The sequence below is a fragment of the Tachyglossus aculeatus genome, chromosome 1 (assembly GCF_015852505.1).
Source record: "Tachyglossus aculeatus isolate mTacAcu1 chromosome 1, mTacAcu1.pri, whole genome shotgun sequence".
NCBI lineage: Eukaryota > Metazoa > Chordata > Mammalia > Monotremata > Tachyglossidae > Tachyglossus > Tachyglossus aculeatus.
The window spans coordinates 74,120,933-74,139,682 of record NC_052066.1 but is presented as its reverse complement, the minus strand read 5'-3'; the positions used below and the strand labels follow the sequence as shown (position 1 = coordinate 74,139,682).

At 44.6% G+C, this 18,750-nt stretch overlaps 1 non-coding gene across 1 annotated transcript; it reads right to left on the bottom strand.

Moving 5' to 3' along the window:
* Nucleotides 1–454: 454 nt before the first annotated feature.
* On the bottom strand, nucleotides 455–561 carry LOC119938015. Its single transcript, XR_005454326.1, has one exon. It is a non-coding gene; the product is annotated as a U6 spliceosomal RNA (small nuclear RNA).
* Nucleotides 562–18,750: the final 18,189 nt, after the last annotated feature.

Sequence of the window (18,750 nt, the reverse complement as noted above, 5' to 3'; positions counted from 1 at the left end):
ACTTGGGCAAACCACTTAACTTCTCTGTGCCTCAGTTATCTCATCTGTAAAATGGGGATTAATCAATCAATCAATCAATCAATCAATCAATCGTATTTATTGAGCACTTACTGTGTGCAGAGCACTGTACTAAGTGCTTGGGAAGTACAAGTTGGCAACATATAGAGGCAGTCCCTACCCAACAGTGGGCTTACAGTCTAAAAGGGGGAGACAGAGAACAAAACCAAACATACTAACAAAATAAAATAGAATAGATATGTACAAGTAAAATAAATAAATAAATAAAAAAATAGAGTAATAAATACGTGCAAACATATATACATATATAGAGGTGCTGTGGGGAAGGGAAGGAGGTAAAATGGGGGGATCGAGAGGGGCCGAGGGGGAGAAGAAGGAAGGGGCTCAGTCTGGGAAGGCCTCCAGGAGGAGGTGAGCTCTCAGTAGGGCCTTGAAGAAAAATATGGAACGCTTCACGAATTTACGTGTCCTCCTTGCACAGGGGCCATGCTAATCTTCTCTGTATCGTTCCAATTTTCGTATATGTGCTGTCGAAGCGAGCACAGACTGTGAGCCCCCCCGTGGGACAACCTGATCACCTTATATCCCCCCAGCACTTAGAACAGTGCTTCGCACATAGTAAGTGCTTAACAAATACCATTATTATAGAGAAGCAGCGTGGCTCAGTGGAAAGAGCCCGGGCTTTGAAGTCAGAGGTCATGGGTTCAAATCCTGGCTCTGCCAGTTGTCAGCTGTGTGACTTTGGGCAAGTCACTTAACTTCTCTGGGCCTCAGTTACCTCACCTGTAAAATGGGGATTAAGATTGTGAGCCCTCTGTGGGACAATCTGATCACCTTGTAACTTCCCCAGCACTTAGAACAGTGCTTTGCACATAGTAAGTGCTTAATAAATGCCATCATTATTATTATTATTTGTTAAGTGCTTACTATCTGCCAGGCACTGTGCTAAGCACCGGGGTAGATACAAGCTAATCAGGTTGGACACAGTCCCTGGTCCACAAAGGGCTCAGCGTCTTAATCCCCATTTTACAGACGAAGTAACTGAGGTACAGAGAAGTGAAGTGACTTGTCCAAGGTCACACGCAGACAAGTGGCAGAGCCATGATTAAAACCCATGACCTTCTAACTCCCAGGCCCATGCTGCTAATCCTTTGTAGTATCATCAATCGTATTTATTGAGCGCTTACGGTGTGCAGAGCACTGTACTAAGCGCTTGGGAAGTACAAGTCTGCAACATATAGAGACGGTTCCCACCCAACAGCGGGCTCACAGTCTAGAAGGGGGAGACAGACAATAAAACAAAACATATTAACAGGGCAGAAATCAATCTATGGTATGTATTGAGCACTTACTGCATGCAAAGCACTGTACTAAGTGCTTAGGAGAGTACAGCACGGCAGAGTTGGTACATATGTAAGCTCATGTTGTCTACCAACTCTGTTATATCGTACTCGCCCGAGCACTTAGTACAGTTTTGTCTTGTCTTATGCGGCCGAATCATCTCCGACCCATTGCGACTCCATTTACACATCTCTCTCCCAGAACGCCCCACCTCCCTCTGCAATCATTCTGGTAGCGGATCCATGGAGTTTTCTTAGTAAAAATACAGAAGTGGTTGAGCATTGCCTCATTCCACGCAGTAAGCTTGATTCTCCACCCTCGACTCTCTTTCATGCCTCTGCTGCCCAGCACAGGTGAGTTTTGACTTTTAGCAGATTGCCTTCCACTCGCTAGCCACTGCCCAAGCTAGGAATGGAATGGGTATGTCTCTGCTTGACTCTCCTTCCCATAGCTGAGGCTGGTAGAGTGATCCTGAGTAAGTACTCAATAAATATGATTAATTGATTGAGGCATTGATTGATGGAGCTGTGGTCCATCAGACTATCATGATCCTCAAAAATCTCCAGTGGCTACCAATCAATCTGCGCATCAGGCAGAAACTCCTCACCCTGGGCTTCCAGGCTGTCCATCCCCTCACCCCCTCCTACCTCACCTCCCTTCTCTCCTTCTCCAGCCCAGCCCGCACCCTCCGCTCCTCCACCACTAATCTCCTCACCGTACCTCGTTCTCGCCTGTCCCGCCGTCGACCCTCGGCCCACGTCATCCCCCGGGCCTGGAATGCCCTCCCTCTGCCCATCCGCCAAGCTAGCTCTCTTCCTCCCTTCAAGGCCCTACCGAGAGCTCACCTCCTCCAGGAGGCCTTCCCACACTGAGCCCCTTCCTTTCCCCCTCGCCCCCCTCTCCATCCCCCCATCTTACCTCCTTCCCTTCCCCCACAGCACCTGTATATATGTATATATGGTTGTACATATTTATTACTCTATTTATTTATTTATTTATTTTACTTGTACATTTCTATCCTATTTATTTTATCTTGTTGGTATGTTTGGTTCTGTTCTCTGTCTCCCCCTTTTAGACTGTGAGCCCACTGTTGGGTAGGGACTGTCTCTATGTGTTGCCAATTTGTACTTCCCAAGCGCTTAGTACAGTGCTCTGCACATAGTAAGCGCTCAATAAATACGATTGATTGATTGATTGATTGATTGGAATGCCCTGTCTCTGCCCATCCGCCAAGCTAGCTCTCTTCCTCCCTTCAAGGCCCTGCTGAGAGCTCACCTCCTCCAGGAGGCCTTCCCAGACTGAGCCCCTTCCTTCCTCTCCCCCTCGTCCCCCTCTCCATCCCCCCATCTTACCTCCTTCCCTTCCCCATAGCACCTGTATATATGTATATATGTTTGTACATATTTATTACTCTATTTATTTATTTATTTTACTTGCACATATCTATTCTATTTATTTTATTTTGTTAGTATGTTTGGTTTTGTTCTCTGTCTCCCCCTTTTAGACTGTGAGCCCACTGTTGGGTAGGGACTGTCTCTATATGTTGCCAATTTGTACTTCCCAAGCGCTTAGTACAGTGCTCTGCACATAGTAAGCGCTCAATAAATACGATTGATGCTGATGGTTGTGATAAACATTTAGAGGGGTGTGCTATTTATATTCAAGTCACTATGTATATATGTTTGTATGTATTTATTACTCTGTTTATTTTACTTGTACATATTTATTCTATTTATTTTATTTTCTTAATATGTTTTGTTGTCTCTCTCCCCCTTCTAGACTGTGAGCCCGCTGTTGGGTAGGGACCGTTTCTATGTGTTTCCAACTTGTACTTCCCAAGCACTTAGTACAATGCTCTGCACACAGTAAGTGCTCAATAAATATGATTGAATGAATGAATGAATCCCAAACCAGGCCTTGGAACCTGCCGCTGTGACCAGGCGTGCTCTTTTGACAATTCGGGAAGTCTCTCCTGCCATGCCTGCACAGAAGAAATAGGAAATGTTATTTTTCGACAACACATTTCATATGCCCTTGCACTCCGGCTCTTGCTCTTCTACTAAATCTGGGCCTTACCCCAGAGTGTTGGATGTGGGAATTGTTCATTCCAAAGGAGTCGAGCTCACATTTGAAATCAGTGGGATAGACAATTTTCAATCATTCAGACTGCGAACCATGGGATTTAAAGTTGTTCAAAGTATAAACTTTAAGTCAATTTTCCATTTAGAGTTGAAGGAAGAGAAGAATCATTCAAAACTAGAGAAGCAGCATGGCCTAGTGGAAAAAGCACAGGCCTGGAAGTTGTGGGTTCCAATCTCCACTCTGCCACATGCCTGCTGTGAGATCTTGGGCCTCAGTTCTCTGGACCTCAGCTCAGTTATCTCATCTGTAAAACAGGAATTAAGACTGTGAGCTCCATGTGGGACATGGATTGTGTCCAACCTGATTACCTTGTATCTACCTCAGTGCTTAGAACAGTGCTTGGCACTAACCTCCTCACTGTGCCTCATTCTCGCCTGTCCTGCCGTCGACTCCCGGCCCACGTCCTCCCCCTGGCCTGGAATGCCCTCCCTCCGCACATCTGCCAAACTAGCTCTCTTCCTCCCTTCAAAGCCCTACTGAGAGCTCACCTCCTCCAGGAGGCCTTCCCAGACTGAGCCCCCTCCTTCCTCTCCTCCTCCCCATCTCCCCCGCCCTACCTCCTTCCCCTCCCCACAGCACCTGTATATATGTTTGTACAGATTTATTACTCTATTTATTTTACTTGTATATATTTACTATTCTATTTATTTTGTTAATGATGTGCATCTAGCTTTCCTTCTATTTATTCTGATGACTTGACACCTGACTGCATGTTTTGTTTTGTTTTGTTGTCTGTCTCCCCCTTCTAGACTGTGAGCCCATTGTTGGGTAGGGACTGTCTCTATATGTTGCCAACTTGTACTTCCCAAGCGCTTAGTACAGTGCTCTGCACACAGTAAGCGCTCAATAAATGTGATTGAATGTATGAATGAATGGCACACAGTAAGTGCTTAACAAATACCCCATTAACAAGACAGTAAATATTATGTATTGAAGTGTTCATATTTAAGCACAGAGGGAAATATGAAGTATATTTAAAGATTCAATATGTACTGAATCAACAAGGAATTATTGTAAACTCCTCTATAATCACAATATCAGAACTAATGCCTTCTGAGAATTATTATTAATAATAATAATAATAATAATTGTGGTATTTGATAAGCACTTAATACGCACCAAGCACTGTACTAAGCGCTGGAATAGATGCAAGATATTCAGGTTCCACATGGGGCTCACAGTCTAAGTAGGAGGGAGAACAGGTTTTGAATCCCCAGTTGCAGGTAAGGGAACTGAGGCACAGAGAAGTTAAGTGACTTGCCCAAAGTCACACAGCAGACAAATGACAGAGTGAGGATTAAAACCAGGTTCTGTGACTCCCAGGCTGGTGCTCTTTCCACTAGACCATGTTGCTTCTCTAATATATTATAATTCTCTAATAATAATAATAATAATAATAATGGTATTTGTTAAGTGCTTACTATGAGCCAAGCGCTGGGGTAGATACAAGATCATCAGGTTGTCCCACGTGGGGCTCACAGTTTTAATCCTCATTTGACAGATGAGGTACCAGAGGCACAGAGAAGTTAAGCAACTCACTCAAAGTCACACAGCTGACAAATGACAGAGCCGGGATTAGAAACCGCGACCTCCGACTCCCAAGCCCGGGCTCTTTCCATGAAGCCACAGTGCTTCTGATATCATACAACAGTATCAGAATATAACCATAAGTGACACATTGTAAACAGGCACGTCTCAGCAATCATTATTTAGGTTGACTGGGATGGTTGGGGAGGTGCCCTCATCCTTTGAAAAGGAGGCAAGGTTTCAGAGAGACACAGTGGCCCAGAATCCCCGCCCTAGTCCTTGTCCTGGGGAAATCAAGATCAAATCAATCAATTGTATTTATTGAGCGCTTACTGTGTGCAGAGCACTGTACTAAGCGCTTGGGAAGTACATGTTGGCAACATATAGAGACAGTCTCTACCCAACAGTGGGCTCACAGTCTAAAAGGGGGGAGATCCTTTAATGATCACTAGTCAGTGAGCAACTGTGCCCCCAAGGATACGGTTCCCTTTGTTTTCTGGAAAGGGTGTCTTTAATTCAACCAATCAATCAATCAATCGTATTTATTGAGCACTTACTATGTGCAGAGCACAATACAACAGACTTAGCAGATGTGCTCCATAGCCATAACGAGTTGACACAGTAACACGTGGATCTTCCCAGGTGCTTCTGATTCCTTGTGCCAAGAAAAGTCTTCTGATCACTGAGCTGTAGAAGGAGCTGGCCTCCATACAGAGAGATTGCCCAGCCAGCCCCTGGGGGTGACTGGCAATGCCATGGAGCGCTTAGTACAGTGCTCTGCACACAGTAAGCCCTCAATAAATACGATGGAATGAACGAATGGAGGTAAGCAGGAGGAGAGAAGAGAACAGCAAGGGGGAGAGTGGAGAACGTGCAATGAACTAAGGTATGTGGGCTTTTCCTGCTGTATTGATCGATCAATTAGATAGTTCATTGGTTGGCCCCATTGAAATGACACAGCCACTTGTTGGTGTGACCAAGGAGAGCAATCATTCCCTTTCCTCTTTTGGACCCCTTCTCTCTCTTTCTCTCTAGACTGTGAGCTTTATGTAGTCAGGGAGCGTGTCTACCCACTCTGTTGCATTGTACTCTCCCAAACACTTATTACAGTGCTCTGCACAGAGGAAGCACTTAATAAGTACCATTCTCTTCTCTCACTGGATTCTAGGAGTGTTTTGGGCTCACTTTTAGACTGTGAGCCCACTGTTGGGTAGGGACTGTTTCTATATGTTGCCAACTTGCACTTCCTAAGCACTTAGTACAGTGCTCTGCACACAGTAAGCGCTCAATAAATACGATTGATTTGGGATGCGCAGCTCATCAATGCAACAGGGCTCCATGACTGACAAGGAAATTTTTACCTGCACTCCTTTTTTTGGTAGATAGCCCTTCAGCAACAGCGTAACTATGAGAGGCAGTTTGTCTAAATATATTTTATTAAGGATCCTATCGCTCTAGATCTCCACTATGCAAATTTGTATATGCCTATAGGACCCTGGCTTAAGGCAGCCAGAAATGAGGGGACAGGTGAAAATCATTTATGTGTGACTCGAAGCTTGTGATTAGAGGCGAGAATTGTCCTTCAGACCTTCGATGTTCATATCTCAGAGGTGCGAATGTCATTTATTGGCAAATGTGCAAGAGGAGGTGAAAATGTTGGAAGGCTGGCAAATAGGCCTCTCTGAAAGATGAACTAGGGGCCTTGGCTGATTCACAAAAAACATAAGTGAAAGGGGACATTTTTGAAAAGAGATAGCATACATTAATGCTAATTCTTAGTTTACTGTGTGTTTGCTTTTGGCACCAGATACAAGATCCCTGTCCCATTTGGAGCTCACAGTCTAAGAAAGAGGGAGAACTGATTGTTTATTCCCATTTTATGTTCCCATATGTGTATATATGTTTGTACATATTTATTACTCTACTTTTTATTTATTTTACTTGTACCTATCTATTCTATTTATGTTAGTATGTTTGGTTTTGTTTTCTGTTTCCCCCTTCTAGACTGTGAACCCACTGTTGGGTAGGGACTGTCTCTATATGTTGCCAGCTTGTACTTCCCAAGCGCTTAGTACAGTGCTCTGCACACAGTAAGCGTTCAATAAATACGATTGATTTTTACAGATGAGGAAACTGAGGTACACAGCAGGCAATAGCAGAGTCAATCAACCAGTGGTATTTATTGACCGCTTGTTGTGTGCAGAGTACAATACTGTTGGTAGACACTATCTCTGCCCTCAAGGAATTTAGAAGTTGCAGCAGAAATAGTGGGAGCTAGGATTAATAATAGCAATAGTAACTAATAATTGTGGTATTTGTTAAGCACTTGCCATGCCCCAGGCACTGTACTAAGCGCTGGGGTGGATACAAGCAAATCAGCTTTGGACACAGTCCCTGTCCCCCATGAGGTTCATAGGTTTAATCCCCATTTTACAAGATGAGGTAGCTCAGACACAGAGAAGTGGAGTGACTTGCCCAAGATCACACAGTAGAAAAGTGGTGGGTCAGGATTAGAACCCATGACCTTCTGATTCCCAGGCCAATGCTCTATCCACTACACCATCCTACTGCTTCCCAACCGGCCAAAGCAGTTTACTAGAATAATGATAATAACAATGGCATTTATTAAGCGCTTACTTATGTGCAGAGCACTGTTGTAAGTGCTGGGGAGGTGACAAGGTGACCAGGTCATCCCATGTGGGGCTCACAGTCTTCATCCCCATTTTACAGATGAGGTAACTGAGGCACAGAGAAGTTAAGTGATTTGTCCAAAGTCACACAGCTGACAAGTGGCGGAAACGGGATTTGAACCCATGATCTCTGACTCCAAAGCCTGTGCTCTTTCCACTGAGCCATGCTGCTTCTCTACTAGACATCCTACTGACTGATTTCTTTTAGGCCTTAGGTATAAAGGCCAATGCCGATTTTTCATGGCTTTCTGAAGAATCCTATAGCAGCCCATACTTACTAGTTTTCGTAATCCCCAGACCTGAGTGTGCATGAATTTTCCTTCTTGAAATCATCAGGAGTAGATGTGTGTGGTGGTTTTCTCCTACCAGAGTCCTCTCAAATATTTTGACTTTCAGGGACTAGCTATTTATAATTGCAACCCCTTATGGAAATCTCCTGCAGCTCTATCCCGGCCTCCATTTCATATTAAATGTCAGTCATTGAATTTAAATTGGGTATTGACTACCTGTCTTGTTTAGTACTTCTCCATACATGCTGAGCTGCAAATATACAAATTTTCAGATATGCTGATTGCTTAGTGTACTCGGTTATCATTTCAATATGCTTCTCTTTTCTGAAACCATGTAATGCAAAAAATGCAGATTGTGTTTTTAAAACTGAGCCAAAATCCCTTTTATTGTTCAATAATTCACACATCATCATGCAGTATGGATTTCCTGTTGTATCTACTTTAATTTAAATCTGTGAGGTATGTTATATTCAATTCACCCTCTACTGTTTTAGAGGAGTTTTCTTACGAATGCACTGTCATATATGGATGTGTTCACGTGTGCATTGTGTGCATGTGTGTTTGTGATTTCCGTTTGGGTGCCCTGATTGCATGTACATTATTCATTTCCAGAAGTTATTGATGACCTTATAACTCATGAGTGACAGAGTGAATCAGAGCCACAGGAGAGTTATGAAAGGCCATAAATAAAAAAACAGAAATAGTGTATCCATCATCAAGCCACAAGATAGTTTCTTTAAGCGATGATGTCTGGCGTTTCCTTACATTTTGGATGATGCTCTCACTCCATTCATTTCTGGGATCCGTTTGGTGAGGGGGCGGTCTATGTTTCGTCTTTTTCTCTTCCTTTCTCCGAAGTGGTGGCTACTGAGAATCTGAGAAAACCAATACAGTTCACTGTGTCTCCCTCCCGGGTTAAGTCTTCTATCTGGAAAATTTTTGCATGGTATAGTCCACCCTAAATGGAAACTATTATGACGAGAATAGTTGAAGAATCAGAATACTAGGTTAGTAAATTGGAGGGTATTTATTTGTATAGGAGGGTATTTGTATTTATTGAGAGCTTACTGTGTGCAAAGCACTGCATTAAGTACTTGAAAGAGCACAATATAACAATAAACTTCACTCCCTGTCCTGTTTCTACAGTTTCTGGAGGGTATCGCTTGAGGTTGGGGGCTGGGACAAAATTTGCTAGGGAGAGGAGTAAAAGGAAGGCTTTAGGAATTAATTTTTTGGTTTTGGAAACAGACTTTTTCTTGGCCCGGATTTGGGATTAGTCTTGTGCTTTTAAGAACTCCACCCTGGAATAAAGTTCTGGGCTAGCTCAGCTCCATCCTACTTTACTGATTTCCTACTATAACCCAGCCCTCACACTTCACTTCTCTAATGAGAAGCAGCGTGGCTCAGTGGAAAGAGCCCGGGCTTTGGAGTCAGAGGTCATGGGTTCAAATCCTGGCTCCACCAATTGTCAGTTGTGTGACTTTGGGCAAGTCACTTAACTTCTCTGGGCCTCAGTTCCCTCATCTGTAAAATGGGGAATAAGACCGTGAGCCCACGTGGGACAACCTGATCATCAATCGTATTTATTGAGCGCTTACTGTGTGCAGAGCACTGTACTAAGCGCTTAATCTTTCTTTTCTCATCAGGCAGAAACCAGAGGTGGTGAAAGGAATAGATCCTAGAGCCATTTCCTTTCTGATCCATCCATTTGTACGGCTCTGCATCCAGGATCACCTTGTAACCTCCCCAGCGCTTAGAACGGTGCTTTGCACATAGTAAGCGCTTAATAAATGACATTATTATTATCATTATTGTTAGTAATGCCAACCTGTACCTTAATCTGCTTTTTCTTATTGCTGACCCCTTGCCCACATCTTCCCTCTGGCTTGGAACTTCTCAATTAGGATCTGACAGACCACCACTCTCCCTCTCTTCAAAGCCCTCCTAAAATGGCATCTTCTCATTCATTCATTCAATTGTATTTATTGAGCGCTTGCAGTGTGCAGAGCACTCTACTAAGTGCAATATGATATAAAATATAACAATAAACAGGCAGATTCCCTGCCCAAAATGAGTTTACAGTCTAGAGGATCTAGAGTCTAGGGAGGTTCTCTCCTCCCTAAGCCCTCCCTTCTCCTATTGCCCTACCTTCTATGTTGCTTCCCTTATTTTCTTTTCCTTCTGCTTCACCTATGCACTTAGGTCTATAATACTTAAATACTTTGATTTTCACTTCATCCCAAACCACTTATATTCATATCCATCTATAATTTCTTTTAACGTCGGTCTCCCCCATCTAATCTGTAAACACCTTCTGGGCTGGGATCGTGTCTACTAATTCAATTGGGTTGCACTCTCCTAAGTGCTTAGGGCTGTGCTCTGCACAGTACTTGCTCAATAAATTATTATTATTATTAATAATGTACCATGGAGTCATTTCCAATTCATAGCGACTCTATGGATATATTTTCTCCAGAATGTCCTATACTGTGCCATAATCCTCAACCTTTCTCCTGGTTGTTCCATTTCCACTGTTATGGTCTCTATCCATCTAGCTGCTGGTCTGCTTCTTCCATGTTTTCCCAGGACTTTTTCTAGCATTAGTGCCTTCTCCAGAGAATTAGTTCTCCTAATTATGTGTCCAAAATATGCTAATCTAAGTCGAGTTATTTGGCCTTCCAAAGACCACTTTGGTTTAATTTGCTCTAAAATCTGTTTGCTCATTTTGTGGGCAGTCCATGGTATTCGCAAAAGCCTTTTCCAACACCACATTTCAAAGGAATTGATGTTCTTTCCAGCTTTTTCACTGTCCAGCTTTCAGATCCATATGTTGTCACTGGAAACACGATAGAGCTGACCACAAATAGCACTGACTGATTGAATGGGACAGTGTGGCCACTTGAAGGGAGGGATACAGAGCAATGGGGGCTTGAAAACCTACAACATTTTAAACAGAGAAGCTCTGTGGTCTACTGGATAGAGCACAGCCTGAGAGTCAGAAGCACCTGGGTTCTAATTCCGGCTCCACCACTTTTCTGCTGGGACTGCCCAGAGAGATAAGACCCTCCCCGCCCCCATGGATGAGGTACCTAGAAGTGTACCAAGGAAGGGGACACTGGCACCCTCATTTCCCCCCCCCCCCCCCACAACCCGTGCACCGAGGACTTGTCTGCAGGAGGAAGGAATCGCCAACCCCCCACCCCACCACCCAGACACCCACCAAAGAAGCGGGACAGCAACTCACTAAGGAAGTAACATGTCAACAGTCACCCAAATGAAGACTTGATAGCATCCACCCACTCCCTCAGACAGACGCTTTAGTGACTCGCTAATCGCAGCTCAGAATTTGTGGATTACCCCCCTAGTTAGAAGTTACTGAGTTGCCTCAATAACTTCTCATCCTAACCCCGACTGGACTACTGCATCAGCCTCCTCTCTGATCTCCCATCCTCCTGTCTCTCCCCACTTCAGTCTATACTTCACATTGCTGCTCCAATCATCTTTGTGCAGAAACGCTCTGGGCATGTTACTCCCCTCCTCAAAAATCTCCAGTGGTTGCCAGTCAACCTACGCATCAAGCAAAAACTCCTCACCCTCAGCTTCAAGGCTGTCCATCACCTCACCCCCTCCACCTCACCTCCCTTCTCTCCTTCTACAGCCCAGCCCACACCCTCCGCTCATCTGCCACTAACCTCCTCACTGTGCCTCGTTCTCACCTGTCCCGCCATCGATCATCGGCCCATGTCCTCCCCCTGTCCTGGAATGTTCTCCCTCCACATATCCGCCAAGCTAGCGCTCTTCTTCCCTTCAAAGCCCTACTGAGAGCTCACCTCCTCCAGGAGGCCTTCCCAGACTGAGCCTCCTTTTTCCTCTCCTCCTCATCCCCCCGCCTTGTCTCCTTCCCCTCCCCACAGCACCCATATATATGTTTGTACAGATTTATTACTTTATTTATTTTACTTGTACATATTTACTTTTCTATTTATTTTGTTAATGATGTGCATCTAGCTTTATTTCTATTTATTCTGATGACTTGACACCTGTCCACATGTTATGTTTTGTTTTGCTCTCTGTCTCCCCATTCTAGCCTGTGAGCCCATTGTTGGGTAGGGACCGTCTCTATATGTTGCCAACTTGTACTTCCCAAGCACTTAGTACTGTACTCTGCACGCAGTAAGCACTCAATAAATATGATTGAATGAACGAATGCCTCCTACTAGAGGAACCTGCCACAGCCCACTGGTCTACAGGTGAGCTGCTGCAGGTCTGGACTTTCTTTCTCTTACACTGCAGTCCCACCATCTGCCTTCCGTCCCCTCTCTCTGATTTCCCCTCTCCTATCCCCCCGCACCCAGTACTCCTTTTCATCCCCCTCCTCACAGGCTGGCCTTCCTCAGTACACTCCCATCCAACCCCTCTTTTATTCATTCATTCAATCGTCTTTATTGAGCGCTTACTGTGTGCAGAGCACTGTACTAAGTGCTTGGGAAGTAAAAGTTGGCAACAGATAGAGACAGTCCCTACCCAACAACTGGCTCACAGTCTAGAAGGGGGAGACAGACCTTTGGATACTTGATATTCTCTCCCCGCCAACCCCACAGCACCTACGTATAAATTTTAAAATCATATATTATAAATTACTTTTTTGTTCGGACTAATATCTGTCTCCCCCTCTAGACTGTAAACTAGTTATGGGCAGGGAACGTGCCTACTAATACTGTTGTGTTGTACTCTCCCAGGTGCTTAGTATACTGCTGTATACCTACTAAGTGCTCAATAAATGATTGAGTAACCTTGGGCACTTCACTTCTTTGTGCCTCAGTTACCTCATCTGTAAAATGGGGATTAAGATTGTGAGCCCCATGTGGGAAAGGGACTGTGTCCAACCTGATAAGCTTGTATCTTCCAGAATTTAGTAGTCAGTCAATCGTATACATTTATTGAGGACTCTCCCCCTTCTAGACTGTGAGCCCACTGTTGAGTAGAGATTGTCTCTATATGTTGCCAGCTTGTACTTCCCAAGCGCTTAGTACAGTGCTCTGCACACAGTAAGCGCTCAATAAATATGACTGATTTATTGACTTACTGTGTGCAAAGCACTGTACTAAGCACTTTGGAGAGTACAATATAACAATGAACAGACATATTCCCCGCCCACAACGACCTTACAGCAGCCTAGAGGGGAAGTATGTACAGTACATATCTATGTATTATGTAATAATAATAATAATGGCATTTGTTAAACACTTTCTATGTGCAAAGCACTATTCTAAGCGCTGGGGAGGATACAAGGTGATCAGGTTATCCCATGTAGGGCTCACAGGCTTAATCCTCATTTTACAGATGAGGTCACTGAGGCCCAGAGAAGTTAAGTGACTTGCCCAAAGTCACACAGCTAAGTGGCAGAGCTGGGATTTGAACCCATGACCTGAATCCCAAGCCCGCGCTCTTTCCACTGAGCCACGCACATGGTAGGTATTAGGTACTACGTACACAGTACAGTCCCTAGCACCTAGTAAGCCCTTAACAAATACCATTAAAAAAACTGCAACCCTATAACAAGGAGTAATTGAGGATGACGATGGAGTCTCCCATCAAGGTGGATGGAAGAACTTCAGGCCTGAAGCCTTAGAGGAGTTGGTTACAGTGCTCGTGGCTTGTGCGCTGCCCCTCACTCCAGTCCTTTGCCAGTCAAACTCCCATTGGGGCATCATATAATTAGCGAGTCACTGAAGGAGTAAAGCCAATAGTGCCATCATTCCAAAAGTGTCTACAGTGGTGAACCGGTAGTATTGAGGGGGTGCTGTGTGTTCAGATTTTATGCAACCCCCCGAGCTCCTTCTCGCCTGTCCCGCCATCGACCCCCGGCCCACATCCTCCCCCTGGCCTGGAATGCCCTCCCTCCCCACATCTGCCAAGCTGGCTCTCTTCCTCCCTTCAAGGCCCTACTGAGAGCTCACCTCCTCCAGGAAGCCTTCCCGGACTGAATCCCCTTTTTCTTCTCCTATTCCCCATCCCCCCCGACCCTACCTCCTTCCCCTCCCCACTGCACCTGTATGTATGTTTGTACAGATGTATTACTCTATTTACTTTACCTGTACATATTTACTATTCTATTTATTTTGTTAATGATGTGCATCTAGTTTAATTCTATTTATTCTGACGATTTGACACCTGTCCACATGTTTTGTGTCTGTCTCCCCCTTCTAGACTGTGAGCCCGTTGTCTGGTAGGGACCGTCCCTGTACGTAGCCAACTTGTACTTCCCAAGCGCTTAGTACAGTGCTCTGCACACAGTAAGCGTTCAATAAATAGGATTGAATGGATGAATGAATGAATTTGATGGCTGAAGCCATCACGTGATGCCAGGAAACAATCCCCCTTTGTGCTCCCTTGCCTGCCGGCAGAGCTGAGCTGCTTTGAATTCCATTCCCAGGTCTGGCGATTCAGTTACCGCAAAGATGTAGTTTGGAACAGACTTCCTCTGCTGGGCTGTTGTGCTTACAAACACGTGGGATGTCTTTGCTCATACAGTCCCTTGCGCTAGTTGTATTTTTATGGGGTTTTGTTTTTTAAAAAATTCATATTTTCAAATTTGAGGATGAATACAGACACGTGGAAAGAGGGGAGAATGGGCTGTGATGCTGATGATGGCATTTGTTAAGAGCTTACTATGTGGGAAGCACTGTTCTAAGCGTTGGAGGGGATACAAGGTGATCAGGTTGACCCCATGAGGCTGTCTTCATCCCCATCTTACAGATGAGGGAAGTGAGGCACAGAGAAGTTAAGTGACTTGCCTAAGGTCACACAGCTGACAAATGGCGAGAAGCAGTGTGGCTCAGTGGAAAGAGCCTGGGCTTTGGAGTCAGAGGTCATGGGTTCAAATCCCGGCTCTGCCACTTGTCAGCTGCGTGACTTTGGGCAAGTCACTTCACTTCTCTGGGCCTCAGTTTACCTCATCTGTAAAATGGGGATGAAGACTGTGAGCCCCCCGTGGGACAACCTGATCACCTTGTAACCTCCCCAGCACTTAGAACAGTGCTTTGCACATAGTAAGTGCTTAATAAATGCCATTATTATTATTATTATTATTATTAAATGGCGGAGACTGAATTCGAACCCACGACCTCTGACTCCCAAGCCCGGGCTCTTTTCCACTGAGACACGCTGCTGCTCTTTGGGGAGAGATGGGACATAAAATAATAATCATAATGATGATAGTATTTGTTAACCGCTTACCTTGTGCCAAGCACTATTCTAAGTGCTGGAGGAGATATAAGGCTATCAGGTTGTCCCAAGTGGAGCTCAAAGTCTTAATCCCCATTTTACAGATGAGGTAACTGAGGCACAGAGAAGTTAAGTGACTTGCCCAAGGTCACACAGCTGACAAATGGCGGAGCCTGAATTCAAACCCACGACCTCTGATTCCCAAGCCCGGGCTCTTTTCCACTGAAACACGCTGCTGCTCTTTGGGGAGAGATGGGACATAAAATAATAATCATAATGATGATAGTATTGGTTAACCGCTTACCTTGTGCCAAGCACTATAGGAGATATAAGGTTATCAGGTTGTCCCAAGTGGAGCTCAAAGTCTTAATCCCCATTTTACAGACGAGGTAACTGAGGCACAGAGAAGTTAAGTGACTTGTCCAAAGTCACACAGCTGACAAGTGGCAGAGCCAGGATTAGAACTCATGACCTCTGGCTCCCCAGCCTGTGCTCTTTCCACTGAACTACTCTACTTCTCTGGAGTGCATGTCCAGCACTCCGAATCTGAAGGCCCACTGTTGGGTAGGGACCGTCTCTATATGTTGCCAACTTGTACTTCCCAAGCGCTTAGTACAGTGCTCTGCACACAGTAAGCCCTCAATAAATACGATTGAATGAGTGAATGAATGAAGGTCACATCTCCTCCAAGAGACCTTCCCTGATTAAACCCTCTCTTTCCTGACTCCTCTCCCTTAGCTCTTTAGGATGGGAGGGAGAGTATGTTTAATCTTCTCTCTCAAATATGTTTATTCCCCATAAACCAATCTCACTGAGGACAGGGAATGTGTCTACCAATTCTGTTGGTACACTGCCCCCCCGCCCCACCAAGAGTTTAGTACGGTGCTCTGCACACAGTAATTGCTCAATAAATATCATCATCATCAATCGTATTTATTGAGCGCTTACTGTGTGCAGAGCACTGTACTAAGCGCTTGGGAAGTACAAGGTGGCAACATATACAGTCCCTACCCAACAGTGGGCTCACAGTCTAAAAGGGGGAGACGGAGAACAAGACCAAACATACTAACAAAATAAAATCAATAGAATAGATATGTACAAGTAAAATAAATAAATAGAGTAATAAATATGTACAAGCATATATACATATATACAGGTGCTGTGGGGAAGGGCAGGAGGTAAGATGGTAAGGAGGTAAGATCAAATATGTTTGATTGCTATTCCCAATCTCTATCCATGTTGATCTGGACACAGATCCTGGGAGTAGAACTGGGTGGAGGAGCGAGAACTCTCTGTGGTCCAGCTTCAGCAAACCCTTCTTCCTTGCCAGTCCTAGTGAAACCCTTCTTTCTTACTAGTTTTAACGGATCCAAACCCACCCGGCTATTTTAGAAACCCCTGGCTGACCCAGGAGTCCCCACCCTGAAGATGTCTGGGCCGTGCTCCGCGCATTTTTATGAGAGCAAGCCTGTTCTGGTGGAAGACTGCATACTCACGGAATGTAGCATCCTTTAATGAATTCAAGATCATCAGATCCGACTATGAAGCAGTGAGGTTTTAAAGAGCAGATGGAAAGTATCCAGTCTGAATCCTCCCTCTAGCTGTCAATCACTGGAGGACCTGTGATTTGCTGATGCAACTTGAAGCTCTTTCCTTGCCCTCCCAGGCATTACAATATTCATCTTACGCCTGATAGGGCAGTGGCTGTTTTCAAATCACTTTTCCAGTCTTGCTTTGATCAGCAGCTTACAGTGATCAGAGGTATTTATTATTCCGCGGAGAGTTACGGGCAAACAGGTTCTTCTCAGTTGCCACCTCACCAGTAAACAGTGCAGAGCAGGCAAGGAAAGGACTTCAAAGATGCGAGGGACGAGGATGGGGAAGACGTGTCTGAAGCTGAGTAGTTGGGTTATTTTTAATCTGCGTGTCTAGGGCCCTTTTATTCACTGGGGATCCCGCCAGAAATAGACGAAAAAGGCGAAGGATTAAAAAGGAACAAAGTTTGTAGCTCTCGCTTTGCTGGGTTCTGCATTAACTGGTGACTGCTCTTGGGTGGGTGTGGAAGAAATTCAGTTCTTTGCCTTGGGACAAGTGTGGCAGACCAATCAATCACTGGTGTTTATTGAGCGCTTACTATGTGCAAAGCATTGTACTAAATGCTTGGGAGAGTACAATAAAGCAGATTGGTTTGGAGGCTGTGTTCCCTGCCCACAACGAACTCAAGAGTCTAGAGGAAATGTTAACATTGGTCCAATTTCTTCTAGGGAACCTCAGACTTGGAAACCGGCCTCACTCGCCCATCCTGCAAATTGACTTTGCTGGAAGAGATTTTTTTTTCATGGTATTTGTTAAGTACTTACCATGTGTCAGGCACTGTACTAAATGCTGGCATAGATACAAGTCCATGAGGTTGGACGCAATGTCCCACGTGGGACTCACGTTCTTAATCCCCATTTTACAGATGAGGTATTTCACAGAGAAGGGAAATGAGTTGCTCAAGATCACTGAGCAGACAAGTGGTGGAGCTGGTTTTAGAATCCATGACCCCCTGACTTACCTCCTTCCCCTCCCCACAGCACCTGTATATATGTATATGTTTGTATGAATTTATTACTCTATTTTATTTGTGCATACTTATTCTATTTTATTTTAATACGTTTTGTTTTGTTCTCCGTCACCCCTTCCTAGACTATGAGCCCACTGTTGGGTAGGGCCCGTCTCTATATGTTGCCATCTTGTACTTCCCAAGCGCTTAGTATAGTGCTCCGCACACAGTAAGCTCTCTATAAATACGATTGAATGAATGGCCTTCTAACTCCCAGGTCACGCTGCTTCTCTGTTACATGGGGAATACAAAGGACAAGCCACTTGTACTTCCCAAGCACTTAGTACAGTGCTCTGCACACAGTAAGCGCTCAATAAATACGACTGATTTGGTGCCACAGATATTGAAAATAAACTCGGTTCTTGGGCTGTAGTCCTATGAGATTCCAAATGGTTTCATCTTTGGGCCCCAGCATGACTTGTTAACCCAAAAGAGTCCTCTAAAATTAATTCAGGAAACAGAATAAGCCGAACAAACTGTGCAGAGGAGATCCAGTTTGGGAAAGTATGGCTGCTGTTATTTGCATTGACTGGCCTTGGACTCTCCTTTAGTGTCAGCTCACAGCCAGTATCTAGCAAAGAGTGAGTTTTCACCGAAGCAGAAGATGTTACCTGCTTTCAACTCACCCAGACTTACTTAGCACTGAAGTGGCAACGTCACCCGGGCCATCATGCCCACAGAGACAAAGGAGATGAAGCGTCAATCACCTTTTTTAAGAGGAAAACCTACAGCTCAATCCCATCCCATCCCATCATACTCTCCATCCCCCCCCCCGTCTTACCTCCTTCCCTTCCCCACAGCACCTGTATATATGTTTGTACAGATTTATTACTCCATTTATTTATTTTACTTGTACATATCTATTTTATTTATTTTATTTTGTTAATATGTTTGGTTTTGTCCTCTGTCT